This window comes from Adiantum capillus-veneris, chromosome 15, assembly GCF_014529385.1.
Source record: "Adiantum capillus-veneris isolate H3 chromosome 15, ASM1452938v2, whole genome shotgun sequence".
In the NCBI taxonomy this organism is placed as follows: Eukaryota; Viridiplantae; Streptophyta; class Polypodiopsida; order Polypodiales; family Pteridaceae; genus Adiantum; species Adiantum capillus-veneris.
Genome location: NC_140945.1, coordinates 132,706,816 through 132,721,580, shown reverse-complemented (window position 1 = coordinate 132,721,580; position 14,765 = coordinate 132,706,816).

Below are 14,765 nucleotides of genomic sequence, written 5' to 3'. Positions count from 1 at the left end.
TAGATCCTCGACCATAAATGATTAATACTTGTGGGTTATTCAAAGATCCCCAGCCGACGCATCCCTTTCTCCGTTTCCATATTCCCTTGTACATCACGAATAGAATTTGAGCTTGATGGAACACGTTCCGTCTTCGTTTGTTCCTTCCTCGAAGATGCTTGTTCCTGCCGTTGCTGTCAAAGAAGGCAGTCAGGCTTCATATGTCCTTTCTCTCCACAGTAGAAACATCTTTCTTCTTTCTTGAAGTTCTCTACTTGGGCAAGCGAGCGATATTCAAGCCACTTACCGGCACCCTCTGGTTTCTTAGACTGATCGGGGTCCCCAGAGGGCTGCTTTCTGCCTTGGTTGCCATGATCATCCTATACCGCTCTTTGTCTTGCACGGTGAGTGCTTTGTTCCATCCTTCTTGGAGTTCCCGTGGAGTGTAGGTCTTCAGCAATGATTGTTGACTCCATCATCCTCTAAAGGGTCCCTAATTGATGCTCCGAGAATATCAGTTACCCAATCTCTCCGTCTGAACCTATGGAATAACTCCTTCACGATGCTTAATGTCACCCATCATATGATACATCAGTGATGTCCGTTCCTCATGATTATCAGTTCTTGTAGATCTACAGTTCCTAACTTAAGAGTTCTAAAGTGCACAAATCTAAATATCCTAATTTCATTAATAAAAAATCCTCAAGAAATTAAAAAATGGTCAATTTAGCAACAATTTGCAAGAGCGCGCACGTGTGGAAGAGAGAGAGATAGATAGATAGATTCATTATCGTCCACTGAGGTCAAATATGACCCATGGGACCAAAGATGCATACAAAATCGATTTCCTCTCTAGAAGAGGAGGGTGGAAAGTACGTCCTCTTCTCGTGAGAGAGGGCGGTGTTCACAACCTGCAATGGAGAGGTCTTACTACTAGCCATCTCCTAGACGGACTTAGTGGCAGTGTCTAACTCCGTTTTACAAATAGAAGAGAAACTCCTAGTTATGTGGTATCATTAGGGGTTGTCTTGGTAGACAGAAAGTCCTCAATGATTGCACGTCCTCCACGGTAAACTGCCCATTTCCCAGCTGCTCTGGCTTCACGGACCTTGGTAAGCTCTTCTCTCTTACATCGAAGTTGCAAAGGAGTCAAATCCTCTGCAAACCAGAACTCTGTGTCTTTGAGATTTTTTGATTGGTACAACATAGTATCACAGGCTACTTTGGACTTGAATGTTATGATTCCATGAGAGACACCATTTTTGGTGACATGTGAGGCTATGGAATGAACCTGCGATGTGTCGAGCGCTGTATCCCACTTGACTGTTGGCATTAAACTAGCAAGCTGATGTACTGAAGCGTGAAAATTACCTGATGTGTACCACTCTTGAGGCAATCCTCCAATCCGCAGGTTGAGGGATTCAACATCTCGGCGTTTGAACTCGCGTATCTCCTTGTTAACATGAGTTTTGATTTGGGATGGAAGACTTGCGGTGATCTCTTGAACCTGTGCTTGAACGGTGTTCAAGGCTTTGGCCTCCATCTCTCCTTCGTTGGTGGAGTGCTTCTGTTCGAGGTTCGTGAGACGTCCTTCAACTGTATCTAGGCGTTGTCGAAGGAGGAGGTTCTCCTCTTGTAACGCCTCAATTTGTGCTTGGAGGGCATCCCAGTCCGAGGTTCTCCTCTTGTAACGCCTCAATTTGTGCTTGGAGGGCATCCCAGTCCGAGGTTCGTATGTCGGACGGTTTCTTTGGGGTACGCAACACAGATGCAAAGGTTTTTCTCCCAACCGTGGTGATGGTGCTGGAGAGGGGGGTACTTGGAGACGATGCCTGGTTCAATACTGAACTGAGGGAGCCGATTGGGCGGCTGTGTGTCGGCATGGGAACAGGCCCTCGTCCAACCTTAATAGGTTTTTTGAAAGCCATGGCTTGTGGCTGGGTCGAGCGGGTGAGAAGGCGGCGCCGCGACAAGCAGGGGGAACGTCGTCAGGATGCTGCAGTGGCTCCGAAGCTCAGGGCGCCCCTCTGGGTGTGTTGACTGACGCAGGCAGCAGATAAGCGCCGGGCAGGTGGGGTGCAGTGTCGCGCTGAGGAAGGGCTGTAGCGCAGCCGCGGGCTGGCTCTAGCTAGACAGGAGGGTGAAGAGAGACGCCCACCCACGCGGCTCCATCGCGTGAGCAGACTCGCAGAGTCGCAGGCTAGGGTCGCACAGAGAGAGAGAGAGAGAGAGAGAGAGAGAGAGAGAGAGAGAGAGAGAGAGAGAGAGAAGAAGAAGAAGAAGAAGAATAATAGTACTTTTTTTTTTTTTTTTTTTAGAGAGAGAGAGCAAACTCTGCAACACAAAACCATGATGAATGACTACCCACCCTAGGCATACGAATAATGAAGTAAGTGTGGGTAGGGCAAACATTCAAAACTACAGATGTTGGAAAAAAACTTAAAAACCCTACAAAAATGGGTGAAAATGGGAAACCCCAAATTGGACCCAAAATGACCAGCTAGACCGAACTGAAAGTGTCTGGCCATGCATCTATCTTCAGCTGAGCAGGACAAGACATAGGAGGAGGAGACCCACCCCAAAGAACAGCAAGAACATGCACAGGCAACAACATAAGGCGCACACTCACAACACATGCACATGCCACACATGCACAGCAGGCAATGCAAGGAGACAAACAGAAAATGCACACAAAAGAGAAAACCAAAGGCATACAATAAGCAGGCAAATATAATCACCGCAAGAAAGCAAAACAAAACACGCAGGATAAGGGGCCATAGAGCAACGGCAGTACCTTGCACATGGCAACGGTAGCTCTCTCTCTCTCTCTCTCTCTCACACACACACACACACACTCACACCTAAGCAATAACAAGACTATATCAAATTATATGAAGACAAGAAACAAGACTATATCAAATTATATGAAGACAAGAAACAAGGCAAATGGGCAGTCTACAAAAGAGGTGGAGCAATAATCGAAGACTTCTGGTCAGCCAAAAAAGACATCAAGGACACATCGAGGTGCATGTAATATGTAGCTCATCCTCATGAAGAGCATACTTTTGGATTCCCGCAGTAAAATATACTGACAAAGACGTATCTGATCTGTCCTATAGGCTGAGTTCAGCCTGAACAAGATGTTAACATAACTCTCTCTCTCTCTCTCTCTCTCTCTCTCTCAAATACAAGCACACACTAGCAAAGATACAAAAGTAGAGGTATTTGGAGCCTTACTGTGGAATAGCCTACTGGCTTTTCCATAAAGAAGGCGACTGTAGCACTTTGAGAATTGTTTAGCCCTGAAGTAACCGAACAGTCTGAATCATCAGAATCCGAATCATAAATGTCTTGGCCACTTATTGCTTGCTCGGCTTGGGAGAAAGTAACTCCATCTTCAAAATCTTCAGAAACAGCATCCTTGCTTTGAGAGGAAAGATGGGCTTTGTCGTCATCATCAACAAGTGACGCGGATGCCATGAGGCCTTCAGGAAACAGCTACAAGATTTTGTGAGGTGCACTCAATGCATGTTAGACGAAATTGAAAATGGGAAGCTCATGTATGTGACTAAGATCGCAAAATTCAATCACAGAAAGCCTACTGCTCTTGCGGAAGCTGGAGGTGCAGAGGGTAAAAATTATCTGTCAGCTGCGGCTTTCCAAAGAAGGTAATGTCAAGTTCGAGCATCCCGACCGCCTCATTTTCATCTTTGCCTGCGGGTCTAGTATGAAAGGCCCTTGTACTGTCCAATGTCTGGCCATAGAGGAGGGGGACCAGGCTCAAACTCTTTCTAGCGCTCTGCAGCTCTCTGCTTCGTGAGGGTGACCAAGACAGAAAAGTGCACTTACTACAGAAATGCTCCTTAATTTAGCAGAGTTCATTCGAGAGTCGACCTAGAGATGCTGATCGCCGCAGGCCATTGTTCTGAACCACTGGTTTACTCCCCCTGAAAAAGTGCCCCCCAAAGCGAAAGGTGGCACCAAAAAAGGACTAGACCTTTGACACGTCAGGTGCACTTTATCGTATTCACTTTTTGAATAGTTCATTGAACTTCCGAAGGTTCTGGTCTGGGAGCACCACAAAAGTGCAAGATATTAGAGTGGCTTCACAAGATTCCGGTGTGACAAAAGAGATACGTGTCCTCGAAGGGGTTGAAGATTTTCAGCAGATCCTATGGCGAGACTTGTTCCGAGATCGTGGACACGTTGAGTCACACAGGCTAACCATGATAATTCTCTTGTTCCAAATTCAAGAAAAATCTTATTTGTCTCTTGTATGTGAATGACTCAAATGTTCAAATACGCTCATAAACAACAACCACACCCCCACCCCCCCTCGTCACTAATTGACACCTCCCTAGGGACGTGGGATCAATGGCCCACATTAGGCGCCACGAAGCGGGGTGCAATCCGGGCCATCCTGTAACATTTAATGGCCTAGTAACTTGTGTGTAGTGGAAAATAGCATGAACATAGTGAGCATTTCATTAGAATAGATTCCTAATAAAGTAACGAGAGTGCTTGGGTGGAGAGAGCAACAAAAAGTATAACACCTCGTTAGATAGCATGAACAATACTTCAAAAGAGAGAGAAATTAAGCAATTGACAACAGTTGAGGACCCGATTTACATGGAGCGGGTCCCCCCCTCCAAAAGGCTTTGTATTATGGTTTCTCCCATCAAGAGAGACATTTTACAATACAATTCTTTGTGTTCCTTCAATACTAGCTAGTGCAATACAAATGGGAACTTCAAGCACTAAGCAAAACACTTATTAAACACAACATCAATTCCCTCACGGTCTCAGACCCAAGACCTCACACACCTTCGAAGATGGTGAGAGCTAGCGGAGTATGAGAGTAGATTGAGAGGAAGAAGGACTAATCTTACGAGAAAGATGTACATCTCCTCACATAATCACTCGTTTTAGCATAGCTTCACTTGAGAAGGAGAGAGAGAGTCTTCTAACTCCACCATGGACTTGTCTGAGTGTGTATGCAATAATGCCTTTGAAAAATCAGCCCCCTCTCTCTCCAGGTCGACCCCTCTTTCTATTTGCTCATGCTATCATCCCATTGGACCTCCCTAGGCTTAGCCAATAGGATTTAAGCAGCATAAGTGATAGCCTTCTGACATGTGTTCCCCTTTCCCATGCCCCGCATAAGGAGGAGCATGAGATTCATACATTACTTTCTCACATAGTGAGTTAGTAACACATAGTCTATTGCCATAGAGAAGATAACCATCTTGTAAAGTAAATGGTTCATGTTTCTTCCCTAATGCAAGGGTTGAAATCACATCTCTAAAATCCGGATCCAATAGCATACTCATCTATCATAGAAGATAAATCATTGTGAGTTGCTATGGAAACCGCATTCACTCTTGGCCGTCTTGAGAGTGCGTCGGCTACTTGATTATGCTTGCCAACAATGTGAGCAATATGAAAATGAAATTGCGAAAGGAAAATTTGCCCACCTCATTTGTTTGTTAGAGAGCTTGGTCTGCGTCATGAAGTACTTAAGTCTTTGGTGATCCGTTCGTAGAATGAAAGGAGCCTCCAATAAATAGTGCTTCCATGAGTCTAATGCATGTAGAGCTGCAAGGAGTTCCTTTTCATATATGCCTAGAGCTTTCTCAACAAGGTCGAGCCTTCGACTTTCATAGGCTATGGCGTGCCCTTCTTGGAGTAAAACAGCTCCAAGGCAATCACCATATGCGTCTCATTGGACGTCAAATGGCTTTGAGAGATCCGGCAATGTAAGCACAGGTTGAGAAATAAGCTTTTCTTTGAGCTTTTTTAAAGCATTGTTCTCCTTGACAAACCATGTATACCTAACGTTTTTCTTTGTTAGGTCATGTAATGGTCCTGCTATTAGTGAGAACTTTTCTATGAAGCGTATGTAGTATGCACACATACCTATAAAGCTTTTTTGGTCATGAAGATTCCTTGGTTTAGGTCATCCTTTTATTACCTCTAACTTTGATGGGTCCATTTGGATGCCATCTTGAAAGATAATGTGACCTAAATACTGAATCTCTTGCAAGAAAAATTCACTTTTCTTTTGATTAACATAAAGTTTATTCTCTCTTAGAACTTGAAATATTACATGGAGGTGTTTCTTGTGTTCATCTAATGAATTAGAGTAGATGATGATATCATCAAAGAACACTCCAGTAAAGGTTCGGTGAGACCCTAATAGCTTCTCCATCAAGCGGTTGAATGTGGCTGGTGCATTGGTCAAGCTAAAAGGCATGACAATATATTTGTAAAGACCAAACGTAGTGCGAAATGCGGTCTTTACAATATCTTGATCAACTATCCTTATTTGATGGTAGCCACTTTTTAGGTCAATCCTACTGAAGTAAGTGGACCCTTGTAGCTTATCAAATAGGTCTTCTACCCGTGGAACGGGAAACCTATTCTTGATAGTGATCTTATTTAGTGCTCTATAGTCGACACACATACGATATGTGCCATCTTTCTTTTGTACTAATAGCACAAGTGAGCAAAATGGAGATGAGCTAGGCCTAACCATGCCCTTCTCAACTAACTCATGCACTTGCCGCATAATCTCCTCTTGTTGAGCTTGAGAAACTCTATAAGGAGGTTTATTAGGTGGTGAACTTCTTGGAAGAAGTTCAATTGCATGGTCATCATTGCCTCGTTTAGGAGGTAGCTCACAAGGGGTGTTGTCAATAAAGACATCTTGAACCCCTTGAGAAAATTGGATAACTCTAATTCCTTGTGAGTGTGTATATTTTCTTTTGCTAAAACATTAGGTTCATTTTGAGAATCTTTAACAAAAATCATGTACACATAAATAGAGCTCTTTATTGACTTATTGAAAGCTTGTGTATGTACAATGGGTATGGTGTTACCCATTTGCTTAGCATCTATGTACATATATTTTTCCCTGAATCTAAAGTAGATTTTCCTTTTAGGGAATTTAACATTGGCAGCCATGCAATCAAACCATGGTGCCCCTAAGATTACATCCTTATGCTTGAGAGGAGAGATAAAGATGTCTTCTTTGTCCACATAGCTCTGGACATGGAGCCTCAATTTCCCGATTAAGGGAGTGACTGAAGATTCTTGCCCCTTGAAAGCACCGTCTGCGGGTAGGACATCTCCCATCTCATAGGATTGTATGCCTAGCTTGGTGGCCAACTCTGTGGATATGAAATTGTGAGTAGAACCAAGGTCAAAGAGAATAAAAGCATCATGTTCTCTTACCTTTCCCCAAGCATGGCATAGAGGAGATCCTTTGTAGTGAGTTTCCTCCTCTTGGATTTCGACCAAGGTAGCTCTAGGAGGTTCATGGCGGTTGTTTTTTTGCGGACAAGCATGGTACACGTGCCCTTGCTCGCCGCACTTGAAACAACGGTTATCCTTGCGATAGCGCTCAAGCTCTTCAGGAGAGAGTTTGTTTTTGCCTTTGTAAACTCCCTTCTCCTTAGCTTTGTTGGAATTGCCCTTAGGAGACTTTTGCACATTCTCCTTCCCCTTAGGATCATTGGAACCTTGTTTTCTGTGGGCTTAGAATTTCTTTTAGCCCCTGTTTGGAAATTGATTCGAGAAGCCACCATAGTATGGTGTATAACCGCCGATATGGTGTGTGGCCTTTGGGAGTGGACATAGTCCGCCATTTCTTCAGTTAAGCCCGGACAAAATTGTTGGTTTTGCTCTGCAAAATCCTACTTTTTGAAGACATCGACTTTGAGTTGTAGGTCCCAAAACTTGTCTACATATTTGTGAATGGATTCATAGGGAGAGAGCTTCCAGCTTCGCCACTCGGTGAGTACTTTGTCTTTGGCATCGGTGGCCAAAAACTGCATCATAATGGAAGCTTTCCATGTTCGTGGAGCTTCACTGTTGGCCCATAGGCTAGACCACCATTGCTTGGCGGGCTTTTGAAAGTGCATAGCTACATGGTGTAGCTTAGAGGACTCCGTGAAGCCCTCATCTCCAAACGCCGCATCGAATTGTTGGATAAAGGCCAAGACTTTGTTAGTAGCACCAAAGGTGCCATCGTAAGTAAGGAAATAGATTCTCTTCCCTCCCTCTTTGAACTTCTTGAGCTTGGACGACCTCTTCCACGCGGCATAGGATTTCCTATGGCCTCTTCTTTTTTATGGTTCAAAAGTTGCACCATCACTTTCTTGAGAAGATGAAGAATTGGAGGAAGATGGAGAAGGGGGTGACCTCTTTCTCGCCTTTTTCTTACCTTGATCTTCTTTGTCTGCACCATCGCTTTCATAAGAGGAAGAGGATGAAGAAGATGGAGAAGAAGGTGTCCTCTTTCTCGCCTTTTTCTTCTCTCGCTTTCATAAGTGGAAGAGGATGAAGAAGATGGAGAAGAGGGTGTCCACTTTCTCACCTTTTTCTTCTCTTGCTTTTTTTCATCCCTCTTTGAATTATAATGTGGAGAAGTATGCGATGGTCTTTTCCGTTTTGGAGGTGATGGAGAGCGTTTAGCCCACCGTCTTCGTGGAGCCATCTCCGCCGAGGTGGCAGGAGACTCACTTCTTTCTCGTTCCTTTGGTGGGGGCTCTTGAGTTCTCCTTTGAGAAGGAGATGTGTCATCAAGAAGCAAATTTTTGAGCCCTTCATATGGATCCTCTTCTTCTTCCCGAAGTGGTGAGAGGCCTCTTTTGGAAGTCTCACAAGGAGGCTTCCTAGGTACTCTCTCGTCATGGTGGGGAGCTTGGAGAATCCCATGAGCACGAAGCTGCTGTTGCACTTCACTTTGGAGGAATGGATTGCCCATGGCTTGTTGAAGCCTAGAAACAAGATAGCTAACAAGCATAGGGGCATCATTAGTAGCCTGCTCATTAGCAAAATCAAAGTTATCAACATTAATTACACTCTCTTTACTATTGTGAGTCATTCTAACAACTTTTAGATGTAAACTTTTTAGGTGTAATTGGGCACTTCGATCCCCAATTGCTACTCCTCTTTACCCCTTTAGAAAAAGCACTCAAGCTACTATACCCGTCGCTTGAATACCATTAATTGCAAGGAATAGATGGGGTCTTTCAACACCAAAACAGCATTGGCTCCTGTCAAGCTTCTAATAGCTCAATAGTGGTTAAGCCGTAGGCAAGCCCCGTAGGAATCCACTATTAAGACATAGCTCTCGACGGTGATGCCCCGTTATATGCACGAAGACAGGCGCTACAAGGCTGAAAAATCCCTATTCTACTTACTCAAATGCAATTAATAGTACCAACCATTTATAGCTAGCTTGAGGACCTCCCTTCTTGAGCAAGAAAAGAGAAACCTTGTGCTCTGATACCAATGTAACATTTAATGGCGTAGTAACTTGTGTGTAGCCAAAAATAGCATGAACATAGTGAGCATTTCATTAGAATAGATTCCTATTGAGAGTAACGAGAGTGCTTGGGTGGAGAGAGCAACAAAAAGTATAACACCTACTTAGATAGCATGAACAATACTTTAAAAGAGAGATAAATTAAGCTATTGACAACAATTGAGGACCGGATTTACATGGAACCGGTCCCCCCTCCAAAAGGCTTTGTATTATGGTTTCTCCCATCAAGACAGACATTTTACAATACAAATGGGAACTTCAAGCACTAAGCAAAACACTTATTAAACACAACATCAATTCCCTCATGGTCTCGGACCCAAGACCTCACACACCTTCGAAGATGGTGAGAGCTAGAGGGGTATGAGAGTAGATTGAGAGGAAGAAGGAGTAGTCTTACGAGAAAGATGTACATCTCCTCACATAATCACTAATTTTAGCATAGCTTAGCTTAGTAATTAGTATGGTAGAGGAGATGAGCATGCATTGAAGCTTGGCTCTTGGTTGGATTTGCATCACAAAGCCAAGAGTTGTTGGTGTAGGCCTCCCTTCTCACAAGCTTGGAGTAGGTGATAAGCTTTCCATTAAAGCTTGAGAAGGAGAGAGGGAATCTTTTTACTCCACCATGGACTTGTCTGAATGTGTATGCAATAATGCCTTTGAAAAATCATCCCCCTCTCTCTCTTGGTCGACCCCTCTTGCTATTTGCTCATGCTATCACCCCATTGGACCTCCCCATGCTTAGCCAATAGGATTGAAGGAGCATAAGTGATAGCCTTCTGACATGTGTCCCCCTTTCCCCTTTTGTGAGAGCTTTAGCCAATTAATTAATACAACTAAACTCTCATTGGACCCCTTGTCTCCTGGCCAATAGGAATCAGGCAAGCCATTGGGCTATTGAATGCTCATTGGACCCCTTGGGAGACTGTCTAATAGTCTTCTAGAGAGCTTAATTCTTATTGGTTCTTTTATTAAGTGTTTTTGAGTTAATTAAACTAGATTTTCTCTAGCCTAATTCTCATTGGTCCACCTCCAAGGCCATCCAATAGGATTTGAGTACACCTTGTGGGCATCTGGCCTAGGGAGCTCACATGTGTCCCTCATTCCCTATGTGTAAAGGGAGCTTGTGTGAGTGTGTGTGTGTGTGTACATGTTTTTCTCTCTCATCTCCTACTTCTAGGGCTCGCCCCCTCCTATATAGGGATGCATGAAGACTTTTTGAGCACACAAAAAGCATCCAATTTTCCTAGGCTTTTGACCTTTGAACACAACCTTTGAATTTTGGAACCTTAGCATTTTGGAAGTCTTAATGGGCTGAACCTTAGGGTCTTTTAAGCCCATTGTTGCACCTTGATCTTTTGCAAATGGCCCCTCTTTGGATCCCTATTTTCCCTCCTTTGGATCCCTACTGTGGCCGGTCTACCAGCTTAACCAATATTCTAGCTTTTTCTACCTTGGCACTTCGCCATATTAAATGATCAGTTTAACATGAGAAAATCATGTAGGAGAATTAGATATTAGTTACTATGACATTAAATCTCTCTTGAAATCATAGTCATCCTCGACTATGCGGTAGAGAAGATAAATCCTATTCATTAGTTCTTTTTCTAGCGGGTAGAGGATCCCTATGTTACCATACAACATCGTTCCAGAATGGATGACTAGTCCATTTGGCGCTTGAGAGCTTAAGCTGCCGCAAGCATCTCTACACATTAGTCCTATCAATCTTCCAACTTGGTATTTGGGAGACGTCGTCTCCGCAAACTTGATCTAAGCATGCATACTACTTCATTTTTGTGCACAATAAAGAAAAAGAAAGTCTTATAAGACAAAATCTTTGTTCATTTTTAACATTTGTACATTTGCTTACTCTAGGAAGTATTATAAGCATTGACAAGGTTTAGGTTATCCTTTGATTGTATGCCTTGCATCCATCTAGAATCTTCAAAAGGATAATACTTAAATTTCATAAGATATTGTCAGATAGTCTTATCACCTCTTAGTACCTTGTCTTCATGCCGGAGAATGGACTTGGGCTGCAATACCTCTTCTTGGTCCTCGATCTCCGGTGGGTCTTCAATAGTTGGTTACTGAGGTGGCTCTCCTTTTTAAGGCTTTAGTAGGCGCATATGGAGAAAATATAAATTCTCTCTAGGAAAGATATAGATAAGATAGAGACTTGACGAATACATAAGGGAATGTGAGCCAATGTCGTAGAGTATATAGACTTTCAAGTTGTATGGCATAAAGTTGAGTGTAGGTTAGAGAAAAGAAGAGAGAAAATAGATTGTAATATAGAAGTCTAGCATACACTTGGATTTGGTAATGAGGAAAACTTGTTGTGTACAAGATACCATTACCATCTTAACATGCAACATGGCAAGTTTGAAAGATTCATTCAAGAATAGACTAGGTGTCATTGTCATAAAATCTAATTTCTAATATCTAACCAACCCAAATGATTTTCTCATATTAAATTGATCACTTAATGTGGGAGAATAAACGGGAACAAGTGTTAAGATATAGACGTGTGCTTATAGATCTATCTCAACACGGGGCCAATGGTAAAGGGGCCCAAATGAGAGATGGTCTATCAAAGAGCAAGGCTAACAAATGGAGCATACGACCTTAGGGTTAGCTTCATTGAAGACCTCCAATAATGTGTGTAAAAGGCCTTTGACCTTGGGTAAGCTAGGGCTGAGCTTGAGGCGCCGGAACCCGACCCAGCTCGAGGTGCTTGTCATGCTTGTCATGCTTGATGACTAAGGTGCTTGAGGTGCTTGAGATGCTTGAGGTGCTTAATTATTGAGATGCTTGATGTGCTTGACATGCTTGAGATGCTAGGGTTGACTTGAGGTGAGAACCCAGCCCAAGCTTAAAGTGGTTATGAGTCAAGCTTGTGGTGGGAACTGGGCCTATGCATGAGGGGCTTGAGGTGTCAAAAAGTCAAAGATTCAATTCCTACAAGGAAGGGGTGAGCCCTACATGAGGGGGGATGAGAGAGAACACCCACACACTCACACAAGGCATGCATGGTACAAAGAAAGCAAAAGGGACACTTGTCAAGTTTCTCATCATGTTGCCCTCATGGTGTGCCTAAAGCCTATTGGTTGTCCACCCAAGGGGTCCAATAATAATTTAGGATCATTAATTAATTGATTTGGCATTTATCTAGCCCTCTCTCTCAAAGGGGAAAGGGGGACACTTGTCTCAAGGCTACCCTTGCTGCTTGTAATGCCTCCTGCTTGTGATTGGCTAGGCCTGGAGGGGTCCAATGAGCTTCAAGCATGAGCTACAAGGGGGGGTAGACCCAAGCAAGCTAGGGGGGTGCTTCGGTGGTATACTCACCCACACACACTTACAAACACTCTCATTGTGTGCTATGCAAAGTGCAAGATCTCCCTCTCCTTCTCCAAGCTAGTAGAGGTTGAGAGCCTACACCAACACTCTTGGATATGGAGTGCAAATCCAACCAAGAGCCATGCTTCAATGCTTAAGCTTGCCATCTCCTTCTTCTTCATTAATATGCTATTATGTATGCTAGCAACAAGAGTTATGATAAGTGAGGAACTAATTCTTTCTCCTACGAAATGTTTCTTCTTCCTCTTCCCTACCCTCATTCCCTGCTAGCTCTCTCCACCTTCGAAGGTGTTTGAGGTCTTGGGACTGAGGCTTGGGATAGTTAAAGCTTTCTCCAAGTTTATGTTATGTTTGTGATGCATGAAGATTTCCATCTTCATTCCATCACCTAGGTCACAAGGAACACAAAGATTGTATTGTAACAACTCTCTCTTAATGGGAGAAATCATAATACAAATGCCAGCTTGAAGCTCCTCTCCCATGAGTCTATCCACAAATATGTAGACAAGTTTTGGGATTTACATCTCAAAGCTACTATCTTTCAAAAGATAGACTTTGCCGAGCAAAGGCAGAAATTCTGTGCGGGATTACGTGAAGAGATGGCCAAATACATCAACTCTCAACGGCCTGGTACTATAAGCGAAGTAATCCATCACACCATGATTGCTTCACGCATCAATTTCCATCAAGGGGCTAGACGTAATGTCAAGCCCATGGAAAACAAAGACAAAAATGACGCAAAGGGGAAAACCAATGTTCAAAATACTTCCCAAGTCAATTAAAACAACAACAACAATCGGTCCAAGGAGAAGGGAGTTTACAAAGGTACAAACAAACTCTCTCCTGAAGAGCTTGAATATTTTCGCAAGGACCATACGTGTTTCAAGTGTGGGGAGCAAGGACATGGCTATCGTTCTTGCCCCAAGAAGAATACTCGCAATGAGACTCCTAGGGCTTTCACCATCGAAGCTCCAAAAGAGGATGCTCATTGCAAAGGATCATCACTTTCCTATGCTTGGGGAAAGGTAAGAGAGCATGATACCTTCATCTTGTTTGACCCTGGCTCTACTCTTAACTTCATATCAATGGAGTTGGCCACCAAGTTGGGCATTCAAGCTTTTGAGATGGGAGATATAGTAGTGGCTGATGCAACTTTCAAGGGACAACAAGCCTCCGTTACTCCCTTGATTGGGAAGTTGAGGCTTCATGTCCAAATCTATGTCGACAAAGAAGACTTCTTCATCTCTCCTCTCCAACATGAGGATGTTATGCTAGGGACACCATGGTTTGATCGCATGGCTGCCAACATGAAGTTCCCTGAAAGGAGAATCTACTTCACCTACAGGGGAAAGAACATGTATATAGATGCTAGTGAGCGTGGTCGCACTATTCCACTTGTAAATCCTCTTGCTTTTGATAAGTCAATGAAGAGCTCAGTTTCTGTGTACATGATTTTTGTCAAAGAGTCTCTAAAAGATACTAATGTTTCATCAAATGTAAATGGTAGGAATCAAGAAGAGTTAGACTTGTCTAATTTTCTAAAAGGATTCCAAGATGTGTTCATCGATGATATCCCTATGGACTTACCTCCAAAACGAGGGGATGATGACCATCGCATTGAGCTCCTTCCTGGAAGCTCACCACCTAACAAGCCTCCTTATCGAGTCTCAGAAGCTCAACAAGAGGAGATCATGAGGCAAGTACAAGAGCTGGTAGACAAAGGGATGGTGAGGCCTAGTTCCTCTCCCTTTTGTTCTCCAGTCCTTTTAGTGCAAAAGAAAGATGGTACATACCGTATGTGTGTAAACGATCGAGCACTAAACCATATCACTAGCAAAAACAAATTTCCCGTACCTCGGGTAGAAGATCAATTTGATAAGCTACAAGGCTCTACCTACTTCAGTAGGATTGACATTAAGAGTTGCTATCATCAAATAAGGATAGTGGATGAAGATATCTTAAAGACCGCGTTTTGCACAACGTTTGGTCTTTATGAATATCTAGTCATGCCTTTTGGCTTGACTAATGCACCAGCTACGTTCAATCGTTTGATGGAGAATTTTTTTAGACCATACCGTAAATTTACTGGAGTGTTCTT